A 26,464-nucleotide genomic window follows, 5' to 3' on the forward strand; every position below is an offset into this window, starting at 1 on the left:
CAAAACAAGATCATTTCAGTTGCTCCACAGGCTAGGTGCATTGCATCTCGCCTAAATACACTGTCTGCGTGCGTTGAATTTCAAAAATCCCTTCTGTGGGGTGCGATGGGTGAGAAATGACAAATGGCAGTGTCATTCCGCGAGGTAGAGAGGCAATGGAAGCTTCCAGAATCTTCTCCTGTGACACTTGCCTCACTGAATTCGACCAAGGATGAGTAAGAGACCATCAGTCTCCAACTGGAAGCAAGAACTATCAGAGAGAAGACACTAATCAAATCACAAGCTGACTCATCCCCCTTACAGATATCTATATATGGATCCCTCATCCCAGAGATCCAGAGGCTGGAATTTTCGATATTGTAAGGAATTGTTGTTGGTTTCTTGAGACAAACATCAGATTGTTGGGTGATATAAGCTTTGTTTGAGGTGAAGAGGGGCTTCTTTGCTGGGAGGTTGATGCTGGGTCAGAACAACTGGTTGCAACTCCTCTTGGCTCTTTTCTTGTTTATCAATAAAAGCTATTCAAGTTTTGCTCCATGCTTTTGTGTCATTGATGCTTGCTACAATTGTATGGTCAATTTACATCTGATCCTAGATTGTTTATGACTATAGATCCATGTCTTTGTATAGTGCTATGCTTCTGTGATCTTACAGGTACTTTGTGAAGCTGGGCGTGCAAGGGAGCAGGTAGTTGAAGACTATCAAAGAAGAGAGTAATCAAATCAGGAGATTAGCGCAAGACAGAGGTTGGTCTTTCTGTTCCTCTCTATCTATAATTCATAAAGGAAAAACAAAAGTAGCTTTTCTCTGTTTGTTTCTAAGGTAGCTATCACACCTTAGTGGGATAGAGAAGTTCTATATAGACACTTTTCCCTGTAACAAAATGGCGACTCCGCTGGGGAGATAATTAGTTTGTTTGTTTATCATTCTTTGTTGTCTATTTCATAAACTTACAGGTAGCATTCGAACTGTATTTTCCATAAGAAATGCAAAGTAGATAACTACTACTTCAATCCATCCTCTGGATCTGTTTATGATTTAAACAACTGATTCACAAACTATCTGATTTCCCTTGTGATAGCTCTTAGATCCTCCTTAGATCTACCCCTGATTGTTGCATTACCGATTGCTTTTTGCTCGACCAAAACCCAAGAACTGAACTGCAAACTGTGACCCGGAACCCGAACAGAGTCTCGTTTCTGGCCCAGCACAGGTACTGTTTAGAGAATCTGAACTTCAGCGCACTTCTCGAGTGGACAAGTTGCGCTGCATTTCAAATTCTTTGTGCTACAGGTGCGCTGATCAGACTAGCTCTATGCAGTGTTGGCTTTTGTGATTCATTCTTTCTAGTTCTATTCTTGAATTTTGCTACCTATGACCAGTATATTTTTGTTTGAAACCCCTTTTCCTTGCTGATATTCGGCCTCCTTTGTACAAAAGAACTGTAGATGTTTTTGTGTGTTTGTTCAGTCATTTATAGTTCTCCTTTGCAAAAGTAGCGTAATCGTACTGTCGTCCTTTGATTTGAAACTGTCGCAAGTGTCAATTTCAATGGTAGGAAAGAGTTTGATTGCTATTGATGGTCGATTATCCTGTTACTATTGCTCTTGGTCTGAATTTGTAATTTTCTAGTGTCAAAAACAAGTATTCATTTCAAAATCGTAAGGTGTTGTATTCATCTCCATTTTTGATTTCGAAAAGAAACTTGTTGATATTTGTCACTTGAAAAGAAATTCAGATTTGTGCATCAACTTTATTTTTAGCATTCATATACTAAGAAAGTCGAAAAACAAATACATGCATGTGCATTTGCATATAGACAGTCTGATTGGCTTGATGTGGAAAGTGCATTTAGAGTTTGCTCTTTGCTCTTTGTGAAAATATTCTGTCTTTCTTTTCCCTAGTAGCTAGGGTTTTCATTGCACAAAGAAGATAGAAAGTTTGTTTATCATCTTAGATTGCATTTTAGGAATTACATCTACATCTCACAGTGAACCTGAAAGGCAAACTTCATAAACAAGATCAACTTAAAATAAATTCAATGAATCTAACAACGCTTTGGAACTTAATGCACAACATTTAGAAGTCTAGGCTAGAGACATATTCCGACGTCGTAAAGCTTGGTAACTGTTGTTCTCACTGATGGTTGGGTGATTCCTCCACTTTGAGACGATAAGTGGCAGTACGGACTTGTGCTCCCATGTACCGTCGAGTATATTTTAGGAGACCCCAATGGGCTAAATCCTTTATCCATAGGAAGCCGTGCCTACCGCCCTATAGATCGCAATGCACTGAACACAGCATTCGGGAAGATTGACTGCCGTACCGTAAAAAGTATTCTACAGTTTTGCGATTGTTTGGTAATCCCTCTGCCTAGATTTCCAGATCAGTCCCTTTCGTTCCTTTTCAGACTCCTTAACGGAAAAGGTCCATCTGAGCACTTGTCACTTCAGGCTCATTAAAAATCGAAGGAGACTAGAGTCATCTTTTGTTTTTTCTCGACTCTTAAAAATTGAAAAAACAAGTTGTGTCAAAGCGTCTAAAATTTATTTTAAATGGAATACTCATTACCCCTTTCCTACATTGATCTTGGGTTGAGAAAATGGAGTCCACCAACCAAGGAATTCCCCTTGGAGGAAATCCTAGTCCCTTCTCCTCTTGGGGAGATGTTGGTGCACCCCATATGGCCACATTGTCACTTCCAGGACTGACAATTGGTTTGCCTGTATGGCTCTTCTCAACCTCTGTCGTTCAGAACACCACAATTCCTGAACAATCGAATCAGCAACTAGACAAGTCCAGAGTTACCCACCAACCTTCTACTTCCTCTAATTCTTCCTCTCCTCCTTCCTCTTCGCTTGATGGGGCTGGTAAAGCCAAAAGTCAAGTACCTAAGGAGAAGAAGGAAAAGAAGAAGAAAGAGAAGAAGAAGAAGGAGCCCAAAGCGAATGGGGGAAAACGAGTGTCGTCTAGCGAAAATCCACACACTGCACCGACCAGGCCTAAATCGCTATGTGTCATTTACAAAGGAGACCACTATCACAGAGATTGTCCTTGCATCCCTCGGATCTTAAAGGACTGGTCTCCTCGTTTGCACAACCCGGTGTCGTCAACCTCTGATGGTCATGTTGAAAACACACCGTCAACTAGTGAAAGTGAAGCCCCAGGACAAAAAGGAAAATATAGATTTCCTTGTAAACTGTGCGAAGGTGATCATGCCGTCCACCGTTGTCCCTTCTTAGATGAAGCTAAAAGAGTTTTGGACGATCGTCCGGTTTCACCGTTACGACTCCCTCCTGGATATAAAAAACTCTTGCCGAGTCCGTCACTAGTTGAAAATCCGGCTGGCCCGCTCAGGTGGTCGGCTGAAGCATCTATCATTGAAGAAAAACCATCTGAACCCATACCAGACGAAAGTCAAAAGGTCGAGGCGGCAGTTGACCCGGTCTTGCCTTCAGAGGTTCCATCTTCAGATGATATCGTCACCGAAGAGAACAAGGATGACACCGTCCAAATTCTTTTCATAAGCATAGACTCCAACGAACATGGGGGCAATTTACCCGTTCCTTTATCACAGGAAGGAAGTTCGTCAGATTCATACCCGACCGTCTATTCGGTCCCACCTCCGAGCAACCTAGTTGTCTCCTTCGACTAGAATCAACTAGGCATACCCCATTTACCAGCTAGTATACCATTCCGAATCATTGTTCAAATATATAGAATGGTTATGGCTGGTACCATCATAGCTGAAGGGGCTTCTGTGAGTATCCTTTCCTCAACTGCTTGGAAAGCGCTTGGTTCGCCATCGCTTTTGCCTGAGATGAGAAATCTAACAGGCTTTGACAAAGGAACCAGTCGACCATTAGGGATCCTTCCCAATGTGGCCATAACATTGAGAGGGAAAACTGTTCACATGAACGTAATGGTAGTCCAAGGACCCCTGGATTACAATCTACTCCTTGGACGAGACTATATTTATTGCATGGGAGCAATTGTCTCCTCACTCTTTAGAGTAATGTGTTTTCCACAGGAAGGAAGAGTGGTCAAGCTCGTAGACCAACTTTCATTTCCTGGATCATACAGAGCAAATAGTCATGTACCATCCCTGAATGGTCTTTTCACGCAAGAAATGTCTCAATCCCCAGTCCGTCCACCAGAGGAGCGCGAGTGATTCGGGGGACATGACTAAAACCCAGGGGACATGCACCCTGGTCTGCTTCAGTAGGAAAACTTCGGGTATAGGGTAGGTTTCCGCTAGAAAATATGACTAGTCTGTACTCTCATCCGTGATTGGAAGAGGGGGTTATTCTAGAACAAGATTCTCTTGTCAAAGTTACATGAGTGGAGTAGTCTCCTTCACTCACCTTTGTCTATTTCGGTAAACATCGCCAAAGAAGTGTTTTGTTTGCACTGGGAATAAAAAAATCTTTGGGTAACCTGTAAGAGGTAGGCCTCTCTCGGTAAAACAAATGTTTTAATGGAATAAAGAAGGGGTAACCTTGAAACTCTGTTTTATACCTGGGGGCATGCAAACCTTTTGGAGTGCAAGCAAAGAGTGATCGTTTATCTGTTTTTTGGATTGGTCATTTCCTAACTTGCATAAAGAAAGGATGTGGGGCAAAAATCTAAAAGTTGTCGGTTTTATATGAGACATTCTTATCACACGACTGGATTAATCGAGCAGTGTTACCACAAGTTTCAAGCTCGTTAAAAAATAAACCCGCATCGAGCAGTTTTAGCACATAGTTCAAGCTCGTTAAAAAATAAACATAAGCCATGAGAAAATGTTTCCCCCAGCGTTTAAGATCGTTAAAAAATGAAATATTCCCCGGTAAATAACCATCATGAATGTAGTACTTCAGCCATTAAAGCCTTGGTCGTGTTTGCACCGTCACCTCCATTGTTGCATTGCCGATCATTCACCCCCATTTTATTTTTTACCCATTTTGAGGAACAGCTACAAAGAGTGATCTCACTAGCCATCCTTGTAACATTGTCGTGATTGGAAAATTCCAAACCTTACCTGGAATCAGCTGTTACCCATTTTATCACTCGTTCCTCAAAAGACGAGTCTCCTTTAAGCTCTTTTCAACTGACTCGTAAAATATGAAAAGATTGCCAAGCCATTGGCCTCTCCAGCTCATTAAAGGGATAGGATGTGTTATCCCTCCTCTAAATTTTAATCTTTTTGGACCTGATGGATTATTACACAAAACGATTGAGCGCTTGTTTTGTTCGGCTCGTTAAAAGTATCGAAAATTCATCCCTTCTGTATTGTTTTATACTTTTTCGGACTTAAGGGATTAGATGACGAAAAAGGAATTTTGGAGTTACCTTTACGTCCCTTTTCAGACTCTCTAAAATTGAAAAGGACCGAGTTATCTTTGTCGTTAAGCTCGTTAAAATTTTAATAGCGACAAACTTGTCTATAGACGAGAACGAGTTTCACTATCGCTAGGCTCATTAAAACATAGCGATGGGTTTGCCCGAAGGGAAAATTATAGAACAAGCATATGTTATCCTCCTCAAGCTTGAAAAAAATAAAGAGGTATTGGTCAGCAATGACTGGGGAAAATTGGGAAGAAAACTTGAAGAAACTTTGTTGGTAGCAAGTCGCTCTTGAACATGACACTTCCACTCCGTGTCCGAGTCGGGTTGGGTTGTTTCATTCACCGGTCACATCACCATGGTCACATCATACCATCCACATTTGGGGTTAATGCTACCAATCCATCACATCAGTGTTGTCGATATGTTCAAGAGAAGTCATTCAGAGAGTTTACCTGTGTCTCACCCGCTACCATACATTTATACTCCATTCTTTCATGACCGCCACCCCGAACCTTATATCACCAGATCGTTTTCACCTCCACTAAAATCATTTACTCCGTTCCGTGTCATTGATGTGGGATTCATTAAGGCCCTCCTGTGACAGACCACTTCTTGTTGAGATCAGCTCATTATCCAAGAAGTTGATCTAGGAACGCCCCATTCAGTACTTTAAAGCTTGCATGCCTCAATGGCAAGTTTCTCACTTCCGGCGACAGGTTTACATCAATGGCCTTCGACTGAAAGATTTTGTGTGGTGTTTGATGCCAAGTCCTTTATTCACACCACGTGAATTGTACTGCAGTACCTTGAGGGTCATTATCATTATCGGTGATTCCTCTCATGCTTGTTAACACTTTACATCATTGGCTGGTAATCAAGCGATGTCTTTCCATGTTCGACTTCAGAACATTTCTCACATGGATCGACTTGTACTTCGAGTGAAGATCGAACGAGATTGAAGACCCCGGATCTAGTTTCATCCATCCGGGATGCGATATATATTCAGGGAAATAAAGACATTAAACGTACATCATTGCTGCATAGATAATCATCCACTCAAAAGGATGATGGCTCTATCAGAATCATCAGTCTACATTCAAACGATTGTCTGTCCTATGTACATGAAAATGAATTTATAAAACTGAGCATGGGAATGCCCGCCTCAGCTAGATCATGAAAATATTATGAAGATAATGTATTGTATTGTATCTTATTACAGGACTCCTCCCAGCATTGAAAGAACTTCGGATCCTCATAATAAAGCATTTCACACGACATCAAAAGATTGATGACTTCATGCTTTAGGGGGCAACTGTTATAGTCATTTTTCGGCCCTAAAACCCCAAGCATGAAATGTCCATAAACCAAGGGCTCCTAAGTCCCTAAAAGTGTTTTTCTAACCCCTAAAGGAACAAGGTTAACAGATTACAACTTCTTCCAGAAGTTCTCCATGAAAAACTGCTCAGAATTGGTCAAAACAAGATTATTTCAGCTGCTCCACTGGCTAGGTGCATTGCATCTCACCTAAATACACTGTGTGGGTGCGTTGCATTTCAAAAATCCCTTCTGTGGGGTGTGTTGGGCGAAAAATGACAAATGGCAGTGTCATTCCACGAGGTGGAGAGGCAATGGAAGCTTCCAGAATCCTCTCCTGTGACACTTGCCTCACTGAATTCGACCAAGGATGAGTAAGAGACCATCAGTCTCCAACTGGAAGCAAGAACTATCAGAGAGAAGACACTAATCAAATCACAAGCTGACTCATCCCCCTTACAGATATATATATATATATGGATCCCTCATCCCAGAGATCCAGAAGCTGGAATTTTGCATATTGTAAGGAATTGTTGTTGGTTTCTTGAGACAAACATCAAATTGTTGGGTGATCTAAGCTTTGTTTGAGGTTAAGAGGGGCTTCTTTGCTGGGAGGTTGATGCTGGGTCAGAACAACTGGTTGTAACTCCTCTTGGCTCTTTTCTTGTTTATCAATAAAAGCTATTCAAGTTTTCCTCCATGCTTTTGTGTCATTGATGCTTGCTACATTTGTATGGTCAATTTACATCTGATCCTAGATTGTTTATGATTATAAATCCATGTCTTTGTATATTTCTATGCTTCTGTGATCTTACAGGTACATTGTGAAGCTGGGCGTGCAAGGGAGCAGGTAGCTGAAGACTATCAAAGTAGAGAGGAATCAAATCAAGAGATTAGCGCAAGACAGAGGTTGGTGTTTATGTTCCTCTCTATCTATAATTCATAAAGGAAAAACGAAAGTAGCTTTTCTCTGTTTGTTTCTAAGGCAGCTATCACACCTTAGTGGGATAGAGCAGTTCTATATAGACACTTTTCCCTGTAACAATTTTGGGTCGTCACTGTTTATTTCCTAATAGTTGCAAAGTAGTCGTGTTTGCGCTGTCTTTTGGGTTGCACCTTTTACAGTACGACGTGAATAAATTTTCTAACAGTCACGATGAGGCCTGAAATCAACTCAGCACAGCCAACTAATGTACTTTTGCGATGACACAGCAAGGTGCTTGGTTAGGGAGGTGCGACGATTTGTTGTTGGCGCATGTTGCTAGTGTTTTACTTGCGACAATTCCTGTAAGTTTTGAATTTTTAGGTTTATTTGGTTGATCGACTAGTGTGTTTTGTCCTCAGAGCTTGTTTTGCTCCTCTTTGTTGTGTCAAAAGTGTTAGTTGTTAAGATTTTTGATTTTGGTTTTCAAGTCTTCTCAAATCCTCCCTCTTGAACTGTGCGACCTAAATACCCTAGGGTTTCTCCACTGCTTGATTTGCTTAGGTCACTCATTCATTGAGATCTTTAGACTCTGCTTGGTAAAATATCTCTCGTTGTTTGAGGCTTCTTCCTTTTCATTGTTTGTCATCATTTTGATTGGTGTATGTGTTTGGTCACCGAACTTCCTTGTCTTGTTCGTTCAGTTTCCTTCTTTCGCTTGGCATAAATCACTTTGCTTCCCAGTCAATGAGATAGTTTTCCAGTTTTATAAAAAAGGATTATTTCTCTAGTTTTGAGTCTTTAATTCATTGTTTCATGTACTTGTTTATCATTTATTCAAGAAAATCAAAAAGTGCATTCATCTTGTATTAAGATTTGAAAGACAATTTTTGCATTAGTAGATTCTTGAGATTAAGACATTGAAAAGCAAAAAGTGTGTTTCTCATTCTTTCTTGTTTGCATTGCTTGCAAGTTTGAGTAAATGATAGAAGTGTTCCTTTTTCTTTGATTGGTTTTCTTGTTTTCCATTAAGCTGTTATGCATTGAACCTCTCACTCTTCCTTAGCTAGTTGTTCATCCAATGAAAGTGGTCTTGTTGGTAATTTAGTTGCACTCTAGGAGTGTTAAAGATACATTCGATAGGGCCTTAAAATCGAGACGTAATTCAAGATTAAATGTTAAAATTTATTCAATGAACTTCAAAATGCATTGGAACCTAACGCTCACATATCAAGAGGTCTAGGCTAGAGACGTGTTCCGGCGTTGTTAAACCTAGTCCCTATTGCTTTCACTAAGGTTGGGCGATTTCTCTTTTTGTGGTACAATAGATGCTAGTATGGATTTGTGCTCCCTATACCGTCACGTATATATTGGGAGAAACCACTAGGTTATCATCCTATTATCCATAGGAAGCCAAGTCTACAACCTGATGAGTCATAACACACCGAACAAAACATTCCGGAAGATTGATTGTCTTACAGGAAGTCCTTGGTCATTTCTCTTTCATTTTATTACTAAGGTGTATACGCAGTTTTATGATTTCTCTAGTAAACCTCCTGCCTAGAAATCCAGAGCAGTCACTTTCATTCCTTTTCGACTCTTTACAAGTAAAAGGATCATCTGAGTGCTTGTCCTTTCGAGCTTCTTTCCAATCAAAAGCGATAGAGTCACCTTTCATCCTTTTCTTGACTCTTAAAACATGAAAAGCCAAAGTTTTGTTTCAATGTTATAAAATTAACTTCCCATGAAACATTCTTGGTAACAGTTGATTTCCTTAGTGATTCTTTAGAGTCGATTCCAATGGCAAAATTTTCGGAGTCTACCATTCAAGGGTTCCCCTCAGAAGGTAATCCTGGACCTTTTCCTTCCTTTGGAAACACCGGTGCTCCTTATATGGCAACGTTGTCCCTCCGTGGGCTAACCATTGGTTTACCTATCTGGTTATTTTTTACCTCAGTAATCTCGAGTGTCTCGACTTTGGCCCCGCCATCTCCTTCATTCAAATCACCCGATGATGATTCTAAGGTTGACCCCTCACCTTCTTTCCCTATTTCTTCACCTTCCTCTTCTACTTCGCCTGGTGAAAGTTTGAAATCTAGTAACGAGGAGGCTAAGAATAAGAAGTCGAAGAATAAGAAGTCAGCTAAATGAGGGGCTAACCGTGCCGATGTTACTCCAAGTGCACCTCCTATCAGCAAACCTTTTGCTCTTCCATAGAAGGTAAAATTCCCTTGTAGGTTGTGTAAGGGTGACCATCTCCTCCGAGACTGTCTTGGCATTCCCAAAGTTTTAGAGGTATGGTCTCAAAATTTGGATCAACCATCCTCATCGACCTCTAGAGATAATTTCGATGCTACACTGTTGGCTAGCAATGTTAAGAAGAAAGGGAAGATTAGATTTCCCTGTAGGTTATGTGAAGGAGAACATCTTCTTCACCTTTGTCCTATTATGGATACACTCTCTAAAGTTTCAGAAAACCTTATGGCTTCTCACCATCAACTCCTTGTTGGTTATCAGAGGCTTTCTTTTGACCCTCCCCCAGTTGGTAAAGAGATTGACTTAGATTCATCTCTTACCCACCCTGCTCTTCCTGAGCCTGACTCTTTGGTGTCTATTACCAACCAATCATTGGTTGAAGGGAGTGTCGACCTGGTTTCACAATCGATTGCTCACTCTGTTTTGTAAGTGCATAATGATCATACTGCTCATGTTCTTCTTGTCTCTTCAGATTCTCATGAATCAAAAGATGACCCTCCTGTCTCGGCTACTCAGGAGAGTCCTTCTGTTCCTACAGTGCATGGGGGAAATCATACAATACCCCCACCAAGTAGTTCTGTTGTTTCCTTCGATTGGAGTCAGTTGACTACTTTCCCCCTCCCATCTTATGTGTCTTTCTAGATCACAATACAGACCTATAATATGGTAGTACCTAGCACTCTATTGGATGAAGGTGCATCTGTTAGCCGCATGTCTTCCACTACATGGAAAGCTTTGGGCTCCCCACATCTTGTGCCTGTCACGCAAAATTTGTTGGCTTTCGATGGAGGAACTAGTCAACCCTTAGGGATCCTTCCGAAGTTCCCTATTAATTTGGTAGGTAAGACCGTCTATATAGACATGATGGTCATCCAAGGTTTGTTAGATTCCAATCTTCTCCTTATCCGCGACTATATTTATGTCATGGGAGCTCTTATTTCTTCACTTTTCCATGTGGTTTGTTTTTTGCATGACTTGAGAATTGCGATTCTTGATCAATAGTCATTTATTAGTCACCAGATCCCTCCTTTGCAACCATCGTCCCCTATCAACTCTTGTTTGCAAGTAGTACCTTCCCTGCCACAGGTCAATTATGTGGCTACCTGTTTTGCCTCTGCATCTGTTGATGATCACGTCGATGGTCTCGTACATCATGTACTAGGGGCATTAGAACCTGATCTGTCCTTGGTACCCAATGACATGTATTCCTCCTAGAGCATGGTGCTTCCTTCTAGCGAATACCTCTTGGGAGCCATGTTTTCGTATGGTCCATGAACAGTTTCACCAAGGATAGTTCTTTTCTTGTGTTGACCTCGTTAAAAAATGAAACAAGGGGTGTTGAGGATAGTTCTTGATCTTGTGTCAACCTCATTAAAAAATGCAACAAGGAGTCATGACCATAGTTCTTTGTCTTGTGTCAATCTTGTTAAAAAATGACATAAGAGTAACGAGGATAGTTCCTTTTATGTTTCAACCTCATTAAAAATTGAAACAACTCCCTTTTCCAAATCGAGTCTTTGATTAAGATCTCATAAAATCCCAGTTGAGTCTTTCCAAGATCTTGAAAGTGAACCTTCATTCCATCCACCTAGTTGAATGAAATGAAGCTTGGGGGACATGTACCTCGATTTGAGTCATTATGCTGGGGGCAAGCGAACTTATAGCAAGCATATCTTTTCATTTCAAGCTTGTGTAAAACATGAAACTAAATCAAAGCAGAGTTCTCCATGGTTCAAGCTTGGGTAAAAATGAACCCGCGCTCCATTTACGTCTCGTGATTGTCATTTTAATCAGCTGATTTTTTATAGATGAGTCTTGGTTGTTTCATTCCATCACCACCATCTCTTTGGCCAATCATATGTTGTCACTTGGTTGTTTTTCCTTTCTTGAGGGACCATAGCGATGAGTGACTTTATTAGCCAGCCTCTTGACCATTATGTGTTTTGAGCAATTCCTCCATTGCCAGAACCAGTTGCTACCCTTTATACAACTCGTTCCTCCAAGAAGAGTCACCTTTAAGCTATTTTATGACTCATAAAAGATGAAAATATTGTCGAGTTTTTCCCTTTTTGCTCATTAAAGAGAATAAAAATGGGGATTCATCTTTAAAGCTCGTTTCTGACTCTCGAAACATGAAAGGATCGTCAAGCTTTTGTCGCTTTGAACTCGTTAAATGCTGCGAAGCATCATTTACCCAGTTTACGTTTACCCCTTTTTCAGGCTGGGATAGATCATTTATGAAAAAGGTATACATTGGTCTTTCATGGTCAATAGGTTCCCTTGGATATTATTTTCTACCTTTCTGGGTTCGAGGGACAAATTTATGAAAAGGGACCTTTGGATTTTTCTTTTCTGTGTCTTTTTCAAACTCTCTAAACATGAAAAAGACTCTGAGTTCTACCTATGTCGGACTCATTAAACCTTGACGACATTGGGCTTGTCACTATGACGAGATCAAGCTTCTCCTTCCAAGGGATCATTAAAAAGAACTAGGTTGGATTCGTTCGAAGGATGAACTTACATTAGAAGCATATGCTATCCCCTTCAAGCTTGTGTTTCAAAAATAATTATGGTACTCGCCAAAAATGGTGGGGGAAATCTGGAAACGTTCTGTTGATTGTATTAGTTATTACGGTAGCCTGTCACTCTTGGATATCGACACTCTTTATGTTTCGTGTCAGGTTGGGATATCCCCATTCTATCATTGGCCTTCCATGTTTTGGGTTATTCATTTTGCCTCATCTGATCCCTATTGCATCGTCATGACCTTTGATCCCTTGGTATCAAAATGCTGCCAAATTTTGGAGTCGTGTCATCGATATGTTCAAGAGCTTAATCCTTCTGCAGTTTGTAGCGTTACATACCTCCATCAGATTTTTTGTCTCACTCACAATCATCTTGTTCCTTTGTCTCACATCGATGGCGTGGGAAACATTATGGACCTCCTTCGACCGGTCACTTCCTGTCAAGTTCAACTCATTCTTTGGGAAGTTGACCTAGAGACTCCTTTATGGTACCTTGGAGCTTGCATGCCTCAATGGCAAGTTCTTCACATTTGATGATAGGCTTGCATCATTGGTCTTCGATCGAGTGATTTCACAAGTTTTCAACTCTAAATCATTTTTCACACTTTGTGGATTATACTAGCAGTATCTTGAGAACCATTGACATTATTGGTCGTCTCTCTCACGCTTGTTAATGATTCACATTATTGGTTGGTAATCAAGTGATTTTCTAGTGTTATCGACTTCAACACATCTATTTGCATATTAGAAATTGTACAATGGTCAGGTTGGGATTCAAGACCCCGGGCTCAGATTACACAAGTCCAGGTTGCGTGGATTGATTTATACATGACTCTTTTGATTGGATGGTTGCGACCATACCTGAGTATTTTTTGTGGTCTTTCTGATTAGACAGATGCATCCATACCATAGACCATTTACGTTTATCTTCTGGATGGTTGCGCCCATGCCTTATGCACATGTATTTCCTTTCACTATGTACTCCTGTATGAGAGATATAATTTGTACTTGCATCTGCAAGTTCTCCACGAGGACATTCTATTTTGGTTATGGATTCGTAAAGCATTTCACACCAGCCACTCTCTCAACCTTCATGCTTTAGGGGGCATCTGTTACACAGTAATTTGTCACCGACTCTGCATTCCCTCATCCCCGATACTGGCTTTCCATGTTACTGACATTTGTGCTATGTCATGTTGCCAATTATGTGTCATCACCTTCCTTGCAATCTCAGGAAGTGTGTCACATTTCATTATCCCTGAAGAAGACCCTTTTTGCCGAAGTTTTTGGGTCATCGCGAGTTAGAATTTATCCCCCTCATGAAGATGGTCATGTTAACACTAGCCGTAGTGAGGTCTTCGCTCTATCCCTATGTTGCACTCGCGATGAGCCAGATTTGGCAAGTTTTTCAACAACTTGTCGAAACTTCAAGATGAAATTGCTTCATGGGTAGTCCTAGGGCTAGTTGCTGGGTCAGTTGAGCTCACCTTTCTCCTCTGGGATAGTTGTTCCACATTTTGCGCAACCTCCCTAAGAGATAAACTCTTCCTTCTCTTATGGCACCTCTCCCTCCTATTAATATCTCCTCCATGAATAACATCAGTTAACTTGGATGCAATTGGATGATAGCTATATGTAAGTTGATAGTTTCAATTTTCTAAGAGAGGAGTAGAGGTAGAGAGTGCTATTGGAGTGTGGAAGTAGCCTCATATGTATTTTGGTTTGATAGATGTTTGAGTACAGTTGGCTTGAGAGCTATCTCGCATCAACCCTTTTGGATAAAAGAGAGAGTGATATGTTCCCTTGGGAGATGGTTCACAAGTAAATGCTTACTGAGACGTACGGAATGGACCCCTCAAGGAGGTTTACGATGTCAAGGCTCGGTTGTAAGTTTTACTTTCATTTATATTAATAAAAATCAATAGTTTGTTTCCTATATTGTGTGTTAAATGGTATGTCGATAGCTTGAGGTTCCCTTACTCTTCAAGTAGATTTTTTGGTCGTTTTCTATTGCATTTGTGGTCTTTCTCTACATGTTGTTTTTAGGTATGAGCGACTAGAAGAACAAGAGCTGGAGAAACACGACAAGGAATTCATCAAACATCGGACTGAAGGTAGGTCTTCATAACACCAACTTTCTAAGGAAATTTTCTTTGGTATTGTTTGTGCAATGACTAGATCCACTCTACGGCTAGAGGGGTTGCCTCTGTCTGCATAGGGAACTTACCTATGTCACAATTCCCCACTAGCTCTAGGATCAATTTCTTCATTCACTCATGTCTTTTCTGCCCTGAAATATGGCTACCTTGGCCATAAATTAAAAAAATGTATGGTGCCAAAGGATGGCTCACATTCATAAATGACAAGTCATACATCACAATATTTCTGCGCATTTCCTCTGCCATCAAGGTACACTCAACCTTTTTAACCTCTGTGAGTAGGTGAGATTCATTAATTAAAGGAAATTTTGAAACACCCTGTCAAGAAAAGCGTCTACCATTCATGTCTATCTCAAAGTCAGTAGGATAAACAGAGCATAATGTTATGGATAAAATTATTGCCATGAACATACCCCTTGGTAGTAATAACACATAACCTAGCAGAATCCTTCAATATATTTCAAAACAAAATCTTTTCTAACTTCATTAATTTCTTCTGGAGTGTGGGCCATAAAATTTTCATTGTAATACCTTTCTTTCCACCTAGGCTCTACTCGTTTAACCTTATCCCCTTCTAGTGCATCACCATTGAAAAGATCTTATTTTTACTTAAGTACATTCTTCAGCTTCAGTTTGAATTCCTCAAAGTCATATTTCCTCTCTTTCCTTACAGGTTTATAGATTTTAGTTTTGGTTGGATCAAGTACATCAGGACTAGAATCAAGGGTAAGTCCTTTTTGGGCAGCCTCATTCCATAGGAGTAAGCTCTGACTTCTAATTAGGCGATTGTGGGTTCAAGTCCCACTAGGCTTTCCAGAAAAATCTTGAATGCAATAACAAGGGAGCAGTGAAGAGGAATGCATTTTGTTAAGAAGAAGAAAAGCCAAAGGAAAAGGTGAAGAGTGATGCATTGTTGATTAGTCAGGTATGGGATTTTGGTGGATTTGGACTCCAAGATGAACTCGTTTCTCGTAAACGATGAACTTGTTCTTGGTAAACCTCGACAGCAGATTGGACTTGCTCACACTAGATTTCACCTTCGATTAAGCTGTGGTAGTTAGCAAATGCCTTTTTTTTTTTAACTATTTTTTTTTAAATAAAATTGTTTTATTTTGTATGGTATAAAACTACAACAAATAAATTAAATCCTATACTTAATTTTTTATTTTTACGTTGTTTTTTTTTTTAATTAAAATCTTTTAAAAGGAATTTGAATTTTATTCTAATTTTGTTTTCTTAATTTTAAAGTTTTTTTTTTTAAGTCAAAATCTTTTAAGAAGAATTTGAATTTTATTCTAATTTTTTTATATTTTTATGTTCTTTTTTTTTAAATCAAAATCTTTTAAAAATAATTTAAATTTTATTCTAACCCTATAAAACAAATCTAGAATTTTTTATTGATTTAGGATGATTTTTTTAGCAAATGGAGACAAGAATATTGCAAACCCTAAAAACGTTTATAGGTATCCTACTTTCTAATCCTCGAGATTGTCCAAAGATGCAGGAGGAGAGCATACTTATTCGAAAGAGAAAATATCATCCTAACTACTCTATGTTAATTGTAAAAGAAAATATCATCCTACCTACTCTACGTTAATTGGAAATTAAAAAATTTTACGTGTAATTAAATTTCCAATGTAACCATTCACGTAATAGTAGTAAAAACATATTCATTTTCAGTTTCACAATTTTAAAATGAAAATAGACAAGGATGATCGAATATAGTTCTTATGAGTGTGATTTAATGAGATAAGAACAAAAATGGAATTGATCTAACCTCGTACTTTCTTGAAACCATCGAAACCACCTTTCGATAAGGCTTTCATAGCTGTGATTTCCACTCTGATTCAAATCAGGCCACAACTTCTCTTTGTCCTCCTCAATCTCCTATTCTAATAATTGTTCCACATTAGATGTACAGGATTCTTGGAATGTTAGTTCATTATTTTCTTCTAGAGGAGTAGTTAAGCTTTTGGTTGTTGTCAAGATTTCTTCTTCGTAAGAAGAGGTGTTAAAATTGGCAACTAGGGCCGAACTCCATGTGGGTCAGCCTATTAGTGGTAGCTGATATTTTTATTAGATCCCTTTCATCAAGAGGTGTAGGATTGATCTAAAGATCATCCGATTTCGATAAGTATTTATGGAGATATGAATTTATTTTGATTATGGAACTATTATGAAGCCGACCAGCAATTTAAGTAGGCTCAGAAGCCCAATAGACGTGTCTATTCATCATCTACATTTCAGTATAAATAGAAGAGGACTTGAAGTCTTTTGGAAACTCTCTTGAAGTGATCTCCTCTCCACATCTTTGGTTTTTGGAGAAGGAGATACACTATGGATTACGCTAGCCTAGTATGATGATGCCCTAACAGAGAACGCAGTCATGAATCCACAAGCAATGGAAATGTATTCATCTACGAATTAAGGATCAGGTATATGAAGCTGCAGGGATACAAGTAGACGCAGTAAAATCATGAAGAAATATAATATACTATCATGGAAACACCTTACACATAGTTATGTTGATCATGACATTTATACGCAGGGCATAAAGTTATTAACACGCAGTTAATAAAGGGTCTATACGCAGTTATGAAGATACCCTTACATGCAGTTCATATATATATATACACGATGTTCAACGATGTTCATGTTATATATTTACACGCTCTTCATATGACATATATATACGTTGTTCATGTTATATATTTACACGTTGTTCATATGACATCTTATACACTGCTCATACACGCTATTCATGAGATGATTTATACACTGTTCATAGAAGACATTTGACGTAGAGCACAAAAATATACATACGCAGTCATAACTGTAATGAAGGTATGGATCCATTGTCAATTCCTATATCCGTAGTCATGTATTGAACCAAAACATGAAAATTGCAGTCAAGCATTGGAAGAAGCCTAAGTCATAATTGTTGTAGCCACAAATCATATGTGAAGCTCTGCATACCTTTGTATGATTATTCAGTAAATCTACATGATATTGTAAACCCTAGGCATACTTGCAGTAGTCTTGATGTATGATCACAACTACTCGATTTTGGTTGGATGAAGAAGATCTTGGCATATAGATCTTGGTGACATACAACTATGACGTGAAGTATTAAATATGCACTCACAATGACAAGGATCATAAGCAGTAATGATGGTTACAGTCTCATCATAATGAGAATGATAAGGATGATGAGTCTCAGATCATGATGGGAATGGGCAGCAAAATGATGATAAGAGCATATGAGAGAAGCTCAGTCATAGGGCTGCATGATGATGGAAGATGCAGCATAAAAGGCAGCAAGATGATGAATGAGATCATGGACATAAAGCGCAACATGATGATGATGAGTCTCAGATCATGATGGGCATGGGAAAGATGATGATAATCATGATTTGTGCAGCATGGTGCAGTATGCAGTGGTTTAGCAAGTGAACCAGATGAAACATGATGATAGGTGAATGAGTCACCTTGGAGAATCAGTTGAACCAACATGTCTTCAACTGATCTCATATAGATATAGAAAGTCAAAGTGTTGACTTCTGTTGTAAATGTACTATCTCTCTCTCTCTCTCTCTCTCTCTTTCTCTATTGAACTTTGAAGAACATAAAGGAAGAATTGATCAAGGGTTTCCCCACATTATGCGGTTTGTCCCTGGCTAGCACCACATCTTATGTCCTGTTGTCTTGGCTTGTCTTCTGTGATTTATATTTATGTTCTATTTGCAGTTTACTTTATTGTTGATGTGATTTCTAATCTAGAAAAGGTATTGGATAATTAAAATAAATTTCTATAGCATAGAGCATACCAAAAATTAACATGGAATTAGAGCTGAGGTGAAGACAATGCCCAAGCAAGAGTGAAAGAGCAATCACCAATGACAATAGGGACAAGGATTAATGGGTTCCAGATCTCTCTTTCAAGCTCACAAAGGGTGAAGTCGAAGCAGAGCATATTATCAGAATGGCATAAAAGAAGTTTCTAATGGCCCATCTAAATATCACTTCATTAGGAAGTTCAGTTCTAAGGGTGGAAGGAAAGGCGGATGCCTTGGTTGCAATAATTTTGGCCATTATGTGAAGGAGTGTCCGAATGGTAGAGACACATCACTTGATGAAGATAACAATCACTCCAGGGACATCTTCAATGATCAAAGGAATGACTACTAATGCAGGTCATCAAGGAAATGGTCGACTATTTAAAGAAAGCAAGGAACCCTAGAATCACATTTATGTACCTGATCGCAAGAAGAACCTAGTGTCCATCTCGGAAATGGAAGTTTAAGGTTTCAGGGTGGCATTCATCGATGGAAAGGTACGTGTTTGAAAATAGATTTTTCAAAGATGTTTTAGAGTTCAGGGTTGTATCAAGTCCATTAGGGACCAGGTCCATTGACTAATCCCTAGAGGTTTGTGAGTCAAATGGTGACCGGAATGCCTGAATTAAAAAGAAAATAGCATGAGGGTACATGTCTAAGATGTATCCACGGAAAATGTTACAAGGGGACCATTCCCCTCATGTAGCAGCTCCACAGGTTTGGAACAACTTGTGGAGTTTGAGATTCATGAACGGGAATCTCATGTATACAGGTGGAAGAAAACCCTCTATGGCTTGAAGCAAAACACCTCGGGTGTAGTATGAGAGGAATGATAGTTGTTTGATGAAGCTAAGATTCACTAGGAGTGAAACCAATCCAAACCATTACCTGAAGGTTGTGGATGATAGACCTCTCATACCGGCACCATATGCGGATGTTATTGGGAAATCTAGTGTCCACTTGGAGCTACTAGTCCCTCTAAGACTAGTAGCTATCTTAGAAACAAACAAAATAAAACTACTTTCGCTTTCCTTTATAAGAAGTAGATAAGAGGGGAACAAAGGACACCAACCTCAGTCTTGCGCTTGGTTCGTTGCTTGATTCCTCTCCCTTCTGAAAAATCCTTGCCGTTTTTCCTTCATCTACCCAGCTTCAAAGAGCACCTATGGAATCAAAGCAGCATAATACTATCAAAGAACAGAGATCTATAATCATAAACAATATAGGACCATATATATATTGACAACACAAATGCATATATCATCAAACATACAAGAATGTGGAGGAAAAATTGAATAGCTTTATTAATTTTAGAAGTGGAGGAATGACCTGTTAATGAGTTTTGTGAACCCAACATTTTAGACTACCATGTGAGTCCATCATCAGGGGATGCGACAATAGATCTTCACAGATGTTAATGATATATCCAAGAGCTCTAATTTGGTTATATATATATATATATATATATATATATATATATATATATATATATATATCTGTGTGTGTGTGTGTGTGTGTGTGTGTGTAGGTTTTTTAAAGAGAAGTTACAAGGAATTTGGTCGGCTTGTTATTATATATATTTTTTTATTTGTTTAATTATTTATTATTATTATTAATTAATTAATTAATTTTTTTTGTTAATTTATTGATTTATTAATTATTAATTAATTTATCAATTTGTTTCAATTACTTATTTTATTAAGCAGTTTAGGGGGACAAATTAATTTTATTATTTATTGAATTAATTATTATGTTTATTAAATTTATACAAAATTAATTATTTTAAATAATATATATATTTTTAAATATTTCATTAATTTGTTTAAATAATTAATTAATATATTTGATTAATTATTTAAAAGAATAGATTGGTTAATTAATTTTTATTTATTATATATTAATGTGTTTATTAATTTATTGACTTATAATTGGTTAATTAATTAACTGATATGTATAGAGAGGTAAATTAATTAATTGATTGTATTATTTATTGATTTGTTTATTATGTTTATTAATTTTATGTAAAAATTAATTTTTGATTAATTTGTTTAATAGATTCATTAATTTGTTTGATTAATTAACTAATTTGTCTGATTAATTAATTAAAAGAATAGACTAATTAATTAATTTTATTTTACATTATTTTATTAAAATGTTTATTGATTTAATTTTATGTATTATGTTTGATTAATTTATTGTGTTGGTTGATTAATTAATTGATAGATTAATAGATTAATTAATTTAAAAATTAATTAATTAATTAATTAATTGATAAATTAATGAATTAATAAATTAATGGATCAATAATGAGTTAATTATTGATTTTTTAAGATTTCAATTAAAGGTTTCCAGGTGTTGCTTAGTTTTAACCCATCATCCCGGTTCAAGTTGTTCTTCCTTTTTTCTATTTCAATGGCTTCTTTGATTTTCCTTTTAAGATGGTGGTCTTCTCTTTTAACCAGTTTGACTTCTTCCATGCAGATGTAATGAGAGGAAGAATGAACATGTTCAGCTAAGGCTGATTTCGAGGTCCTTTCTCTTCTCAAGTCAGCAGTGTGTTCCTTAATTCTAATATTAAGAGACCTACCTGTTTCACCTATGTATTCCTTCCCGCATGAGCAAGGAATCACATAAACACCTTTTTGAAGGTTAGGGTTTATGGGATCCTTGACTGAGTTGAATAATTGTCTGATGGTGTTAGCAGGGGTCAAGGCTACATTAACGTTATGTTTGTTAAGAATTTTAGTAATTTTGTCCGTGGTGGCTCTTATATATGGAAGGGAGACCTTGGGAGTTGATAAGTTTTGATCTATATTAATATCAAGAATAGAGAAGAGGATTACAACCAATTTTTCTGACCTAGCATCATCCTCCCAGCGTGAAAGCCCTTCTTCACCTCATGGAAAGCTTAGATCACCCAACACTATGATATTCCACTAGGAGACCAACAACACTTCCTTACAAGATACAAAATTCCAGCCTGTGGATCTCTGGGATCAGGGATCCATATATAGATGATTGCAGGGGGGTGAGTCAGCTTCTGGGATTTTGATCAGTGTCCTCTCTCTGATAGTTCTTGATTCCATTTGGAGATTAATGACCTCTTACTCATCCCTGGGAAAATTTAGGGACGCGAGTGTCACATGAGAAGTTTCTAGAAGATTCCATGATGATCCACCTTGCAAATTGTCTCTGCCATTTGTCTACTCTCACCCATCGCACCCTACAGAAGGTCTTTCCAGTATGAATCGCACCGTTTACACTGAGCATATGAGATGCATCGCACCTTCTGCACTGGGCAGTCTGTATGGTCTAGCTTTGACCAGTTCTGAGCAGTTTTTTGTGGAGAACTTCTGGGAGATGATGTAATCATTTGACCTTGTTCCTTTAGGGTGTGAAGCAACACTCTTAGGGACTTAGGAGCCCTTGTTTTATGGACATGTATGATTGGGGTTGCAGTGCCCAAAAATGTCTATAACAGTTGCCCCCTAAAGCATGAGGTCGTTAATCTTTTGATGTCGGGTGAAATGCTTTATCATGAGGATCCAAAGTTTTTTTGAGCTGGAAGGCGACCTGTAATAAGATACAATACAATACATTATTTTCATAATATTTTTCATGATCTAGCTGAGGCAGGAATTCCCGTGCTCAGCTTTATAAATTCATTTTCATGTATATATGACAGGAAACTGTCTATGTGGTAGACTGATGATTCTGATAGAGTCATCATCCTTTGATTCAGATGATCATCTGTGCAGCAATGATATACATTTGATTTCTTTATTTTCCTAAATATATTGCAGCCCGGATGGATGAAACTAGATTCGGGGTCTTCAAACTTGTCCAGTCTTCACTCAGAGTACAAGTCGATCCATGTGAAAGATGTTCGGGAGTCGAACATGGAAAGACATCGCCTGATTACCAGCCAATGATGTAAGTTGTTAACAAGCGTAAGAGGAATCACCGATAATGATGATGACCCTAAAGGTACTATAGTATAGTTTGCATGGTGTGAAAAGGGACTTGGAGTCAAACACCACACAGAATCTTTCAGTCGAAGGCCATTGATGTAAACCTGTCATCGGAAGTGACAAACTTGCCATTGAGGCATGCAAGCTTCAAAGTAATGAAAGGGTTGTTCCTAAGTCAACTTCTTGGATAATGAGCTAATGTCGACAAGAAGCAACCCATCATAGGAGGGCCTTAATTAATCCCACATCTATGACACGGAATAGAGTAAATGATTTCGGAGATGAAAGCTATTTAATGATACAGGGTTCAAGGTGGTAGTCATGAAAGAATGGAGCGTGAATGTATTGTAGCAGATGAGACATAGGTGAATTCTCTAAGCGAATTCTCTTGAACATAACAGTGACACTGACATGGATTGGTAGCGTTAACCCCAAATACGGATGGTGCGATGGACCAATGGTGATATGACCGGTGAATGGAATAACCCAACCCGACTCGGACGTTGAGCGAAAGTGTCATGTTCAAGAGTGACTTGCTACCAATGAACTTTCTTCAAGTTTTCTTCCCAACTTTTTCCCAGTCATTGCTAAGCAGTACCTCTTTATTTTTTTCAAGATTGAGGAGGATAACATATGCTTGTTCTATAATTTTCCCTTCGGGCAAACCCGTCGCTATGTTTTAACGAGCCTAGTGACAGTGAAACTCATTCTTGTCTATATGGACAAGTTTGTTACTATTTGGTTTTAACGAGCTTAACGACAAAGATAACTTGGTCCTTTTCAATTTTAGAGAGTCTGAAAGGGACATAAAGGAAACTCCAATAATCATTTCTCATCATATAATCCCTTAAGTCCGAAAAAGTATAAAATAATATGAAAGGGATGAATTTTCGATAATTTTAACAAGCTGAACAAAAAAAGTGCTCGATCTTTTTGTGTAATAATCCCTCAGGTCCAAAAAGATTAAAATATTGAGGAGGGATAGCACTCTCAGTAGATTTAACGAGCTGGAGAGGCCAATTTCTCGGAAATCATTTCATATTTTACGAGTCAAATGAGAAGAGCTTAAAGGAGACTCGTTTTTTAAGGAACAAGTGATAATTTTAGGTAGCAGCTGATTCAAGGTAAGGTTTGGAATTTTCCCATCATGGTAGTGTCACAAGGATGGCTAACAAGATCACTCTTCGTAGTTGTTCCTCAAAAGGGGTAAACAATCAAATCGAGGTGAATGATCAGCTAAAACAGAGTGGAGGTGATGGTAAGAACACGACTAGGGCTCAAAAGTTGATGATAATGCATTCACAATGGTCATTTACCGGGGATTGGTTCATTTTTTAATGAGCTTAAACTCTGGGGGAAACATTTGCTCATTGCTAAGGTTTAATTTTTAACGAGCTTGAACTTCACATAAAAACTACTCGTGCTAGCCGTATAATAAGGATGTCTCATCAATAAGTTCAATTTTTAGGGAGCTTGAACCATTCGAAACTTTTCTCTGGATCCTTTCATTATGCAAGCTAGGAATGACAAATACTATGAGTTTAAAGGGTTGAGAAACTACAAACTAAGAAAATAAATGGTCGCTCTTTACTTTCAGGGAAAAAGGTTTACATGCCCCCCGGTATAGTGAAGTAAAGTTTCTAGGTTACCATCTAGAAGTTCTTGTGCTCGCAAGATAGTTTCCATCGGCACAACAGACAGAAACACTTGCTCAGATTAGTCCATCTAGACAAAGGATCCAATCAACTAACCTTGACAAAGGAATCTTATCCCGGTCTAACTCCCTCTTCCTATATGGACGGGCGTCAGACTAGTCTTAAATCCTTCGTGGAAACTTACCCTATACTGAAGGTTTTTCTCCCGAAACAGACCAGGGTGCATGCCCCTTAGGTTTCATTCATGTCCTCCTGGATCACTCGCGCTCTTCAGGTGGATGGACTGGAGATTGATGAGACATTCCTTATGTAAAAAGAACATTTAGGGATGGAATTTGACTATTATCTATGTGTGAGCTGGGGAACGAAAGCTGGTCTACGAGCTGGACCACTCGGCCTTCATGTGGAAAACACATTACTCTAAAGAGTGAGTAGACAATGGCTCTCATGCTATAAATATAGTCTCACCCAAGGAGTAGATTATAATCTAAAGGTCCTTGGACTACCATTACATTCATATAAGTGGTTTTCCTTCTCAACGTTATGGGCACATTAGGATCCCTAACGGTCGACTGGTTCCTTTGTTGAAACCTGTCAGATTTCTCATCTCAGGCAGAAGCGATGGTGAACCAAGCGCTTCCCAAGCAATTGAGGAAAGTATACTCACAGAAGCCCCTTCATCTATGATGTTACCAACCATGATCATTTTCTAAGCTTGTACAATGATTCAGAATGGTACATTAGCCGGTAAATGGGGTCTGCCTAGTAGATTCCAATCGAAGGAAATGACTAGGTTGCTTGGAGGTGGGACCGAATAGATGGACATATATGACTCTAATGAAATTCCTTCCTGTAGTAAAGGACGGGTAGATTTCCCCCATGTTCATCGGAGTCCATGATTATGAGAAGAATTTGAACGGTGTCGTTGTCATTCTCTTCGGTGATTGTATCATCTGAAGATGGACCTTCCAAAGACAAGACCAGGTCGACTGCCGCCTCAACCTTTTGACTTTCATCTGGTATGGATTCAGTGGGTTTATCTTCAATGATAGATGCTTCGACTGACCACAATGGCCTTTCTGTCAGATTTTCAACTAGTGACGGACTCGGCAAGAGTTTTTTATATCCAAGAGGAAGCCGTAGCGGTGAAGTCAGATGGTTATCCAAAACTCTTTTAGCTTCGTCTAGGAAGGGAAAATGGTGGACGACGTGATCACCTTCACACAATTTACAAGGAAATATATATTTCATTTTCTGTCCAAATGCTTCATTTTCACTAGTTGATGGTGTAATTTCAACATGATCTTCAGCGGTTGATGACACCGTATTGTGCAAACAAGTAGACCAGTCCCTTAAGATCCGAGGGATGCAAGGAAAATCTCGATGATAGTGGTCTCCTTTGCAAATGACACATGGAGATTTACGCTTGGACGATGCAGTGTGTGGATTTTCACTAGATGATGACCGATTACCCTTTTTCGCCTTTGCCTCCTTCTTCTTCTTCTCTTTCTTCTCCTTCCCCTTCTTCTCCTTCTTAGTTACTTGATTTTTTTCTTTACTAACTTCATCAAATGAAGAGGAAGGAGGAGAGGTAGAATTGGACGAAGTAGAAGGTTGGGGGGTAACTTTGGTATCATCTAATTTCCTACTCGATTGCTCAGGAATCACGGTGTTCTAAATGACGGAGGTTGAGAAGAGCCATATTGGCAGACCAATTGTCAATCCTGGAAGTGACAATGTGGCCATATGAGGTGCACCAACATCTCCCCAAGAGGAGAAAGCACTAGGATTTCCTCCAAGGGGAAATCCTTGGTTGGTGGACTCCATTTTCCTCAACCTAAGACCAACCCGGGAATGGTGACATTATTCCAATTAAAATAAATTTTAGATGCTTTGACACAACTTGTTTTTTTTTATTTTTAAGAGTCGAGAAAAATAAAAGATGACTCTAGTCGCCTTCGACTTTTAATGAGCCTAAAGTGACAAGTGCCCAGATGGAACTTTTCCTTCAAGGAGTCTAAAAAGGAATAAAGAGACTACTATGGAAATCTGGACAGAGGGATTACCAAACCAATCGCAAAACTGCAGAATACTTTTTACGGTATGGTAGTCAATCTTCCCGAATGCTGTGTTCAGTTCATTGAGATCGATAGAGCGACAGACATGGCTTCCTATGGATAAATGATATAGCCTATTGTGGTCTCCCAATATATACTCGATGGTACGTGGGAGCACAAGTCTGTACTGGAACTTATCGTCTAAAAGGGGAGGAATCACCCAACCAACAATGAAAGCGACAGTTACCAGGCTTTATGATGCCACAATACGTCTCTAGCCTAGACTTCTAGATGTTGTGCGTTAGGTTCCAAAGAATATTTAGGTTCATTAACTTTATTTTACATCTGATCTTTCTTAAGAAATTTTCCTTTCAGGTTCACTGCGTGATGTAGATATACAATTCCTAAAATGAAATCTAAGATGATAAAAAATCGTTT

Source organism: Pinus tabuliformis, chromosome 5_1, assembly GCF_031772625.1.
Source record: "Pinus tabuliformis cultivar Carrire ecotype Pingquan chromosome 5_1, CPIR1, whole genome shotgun sequence".
NCBI classification, from domain to species: Eukaryota; Viridiplantae; Streptophyta; class Pinopsida; order Pinales; family Pinaceae; genus Pinus; species Pinus tabuliformis.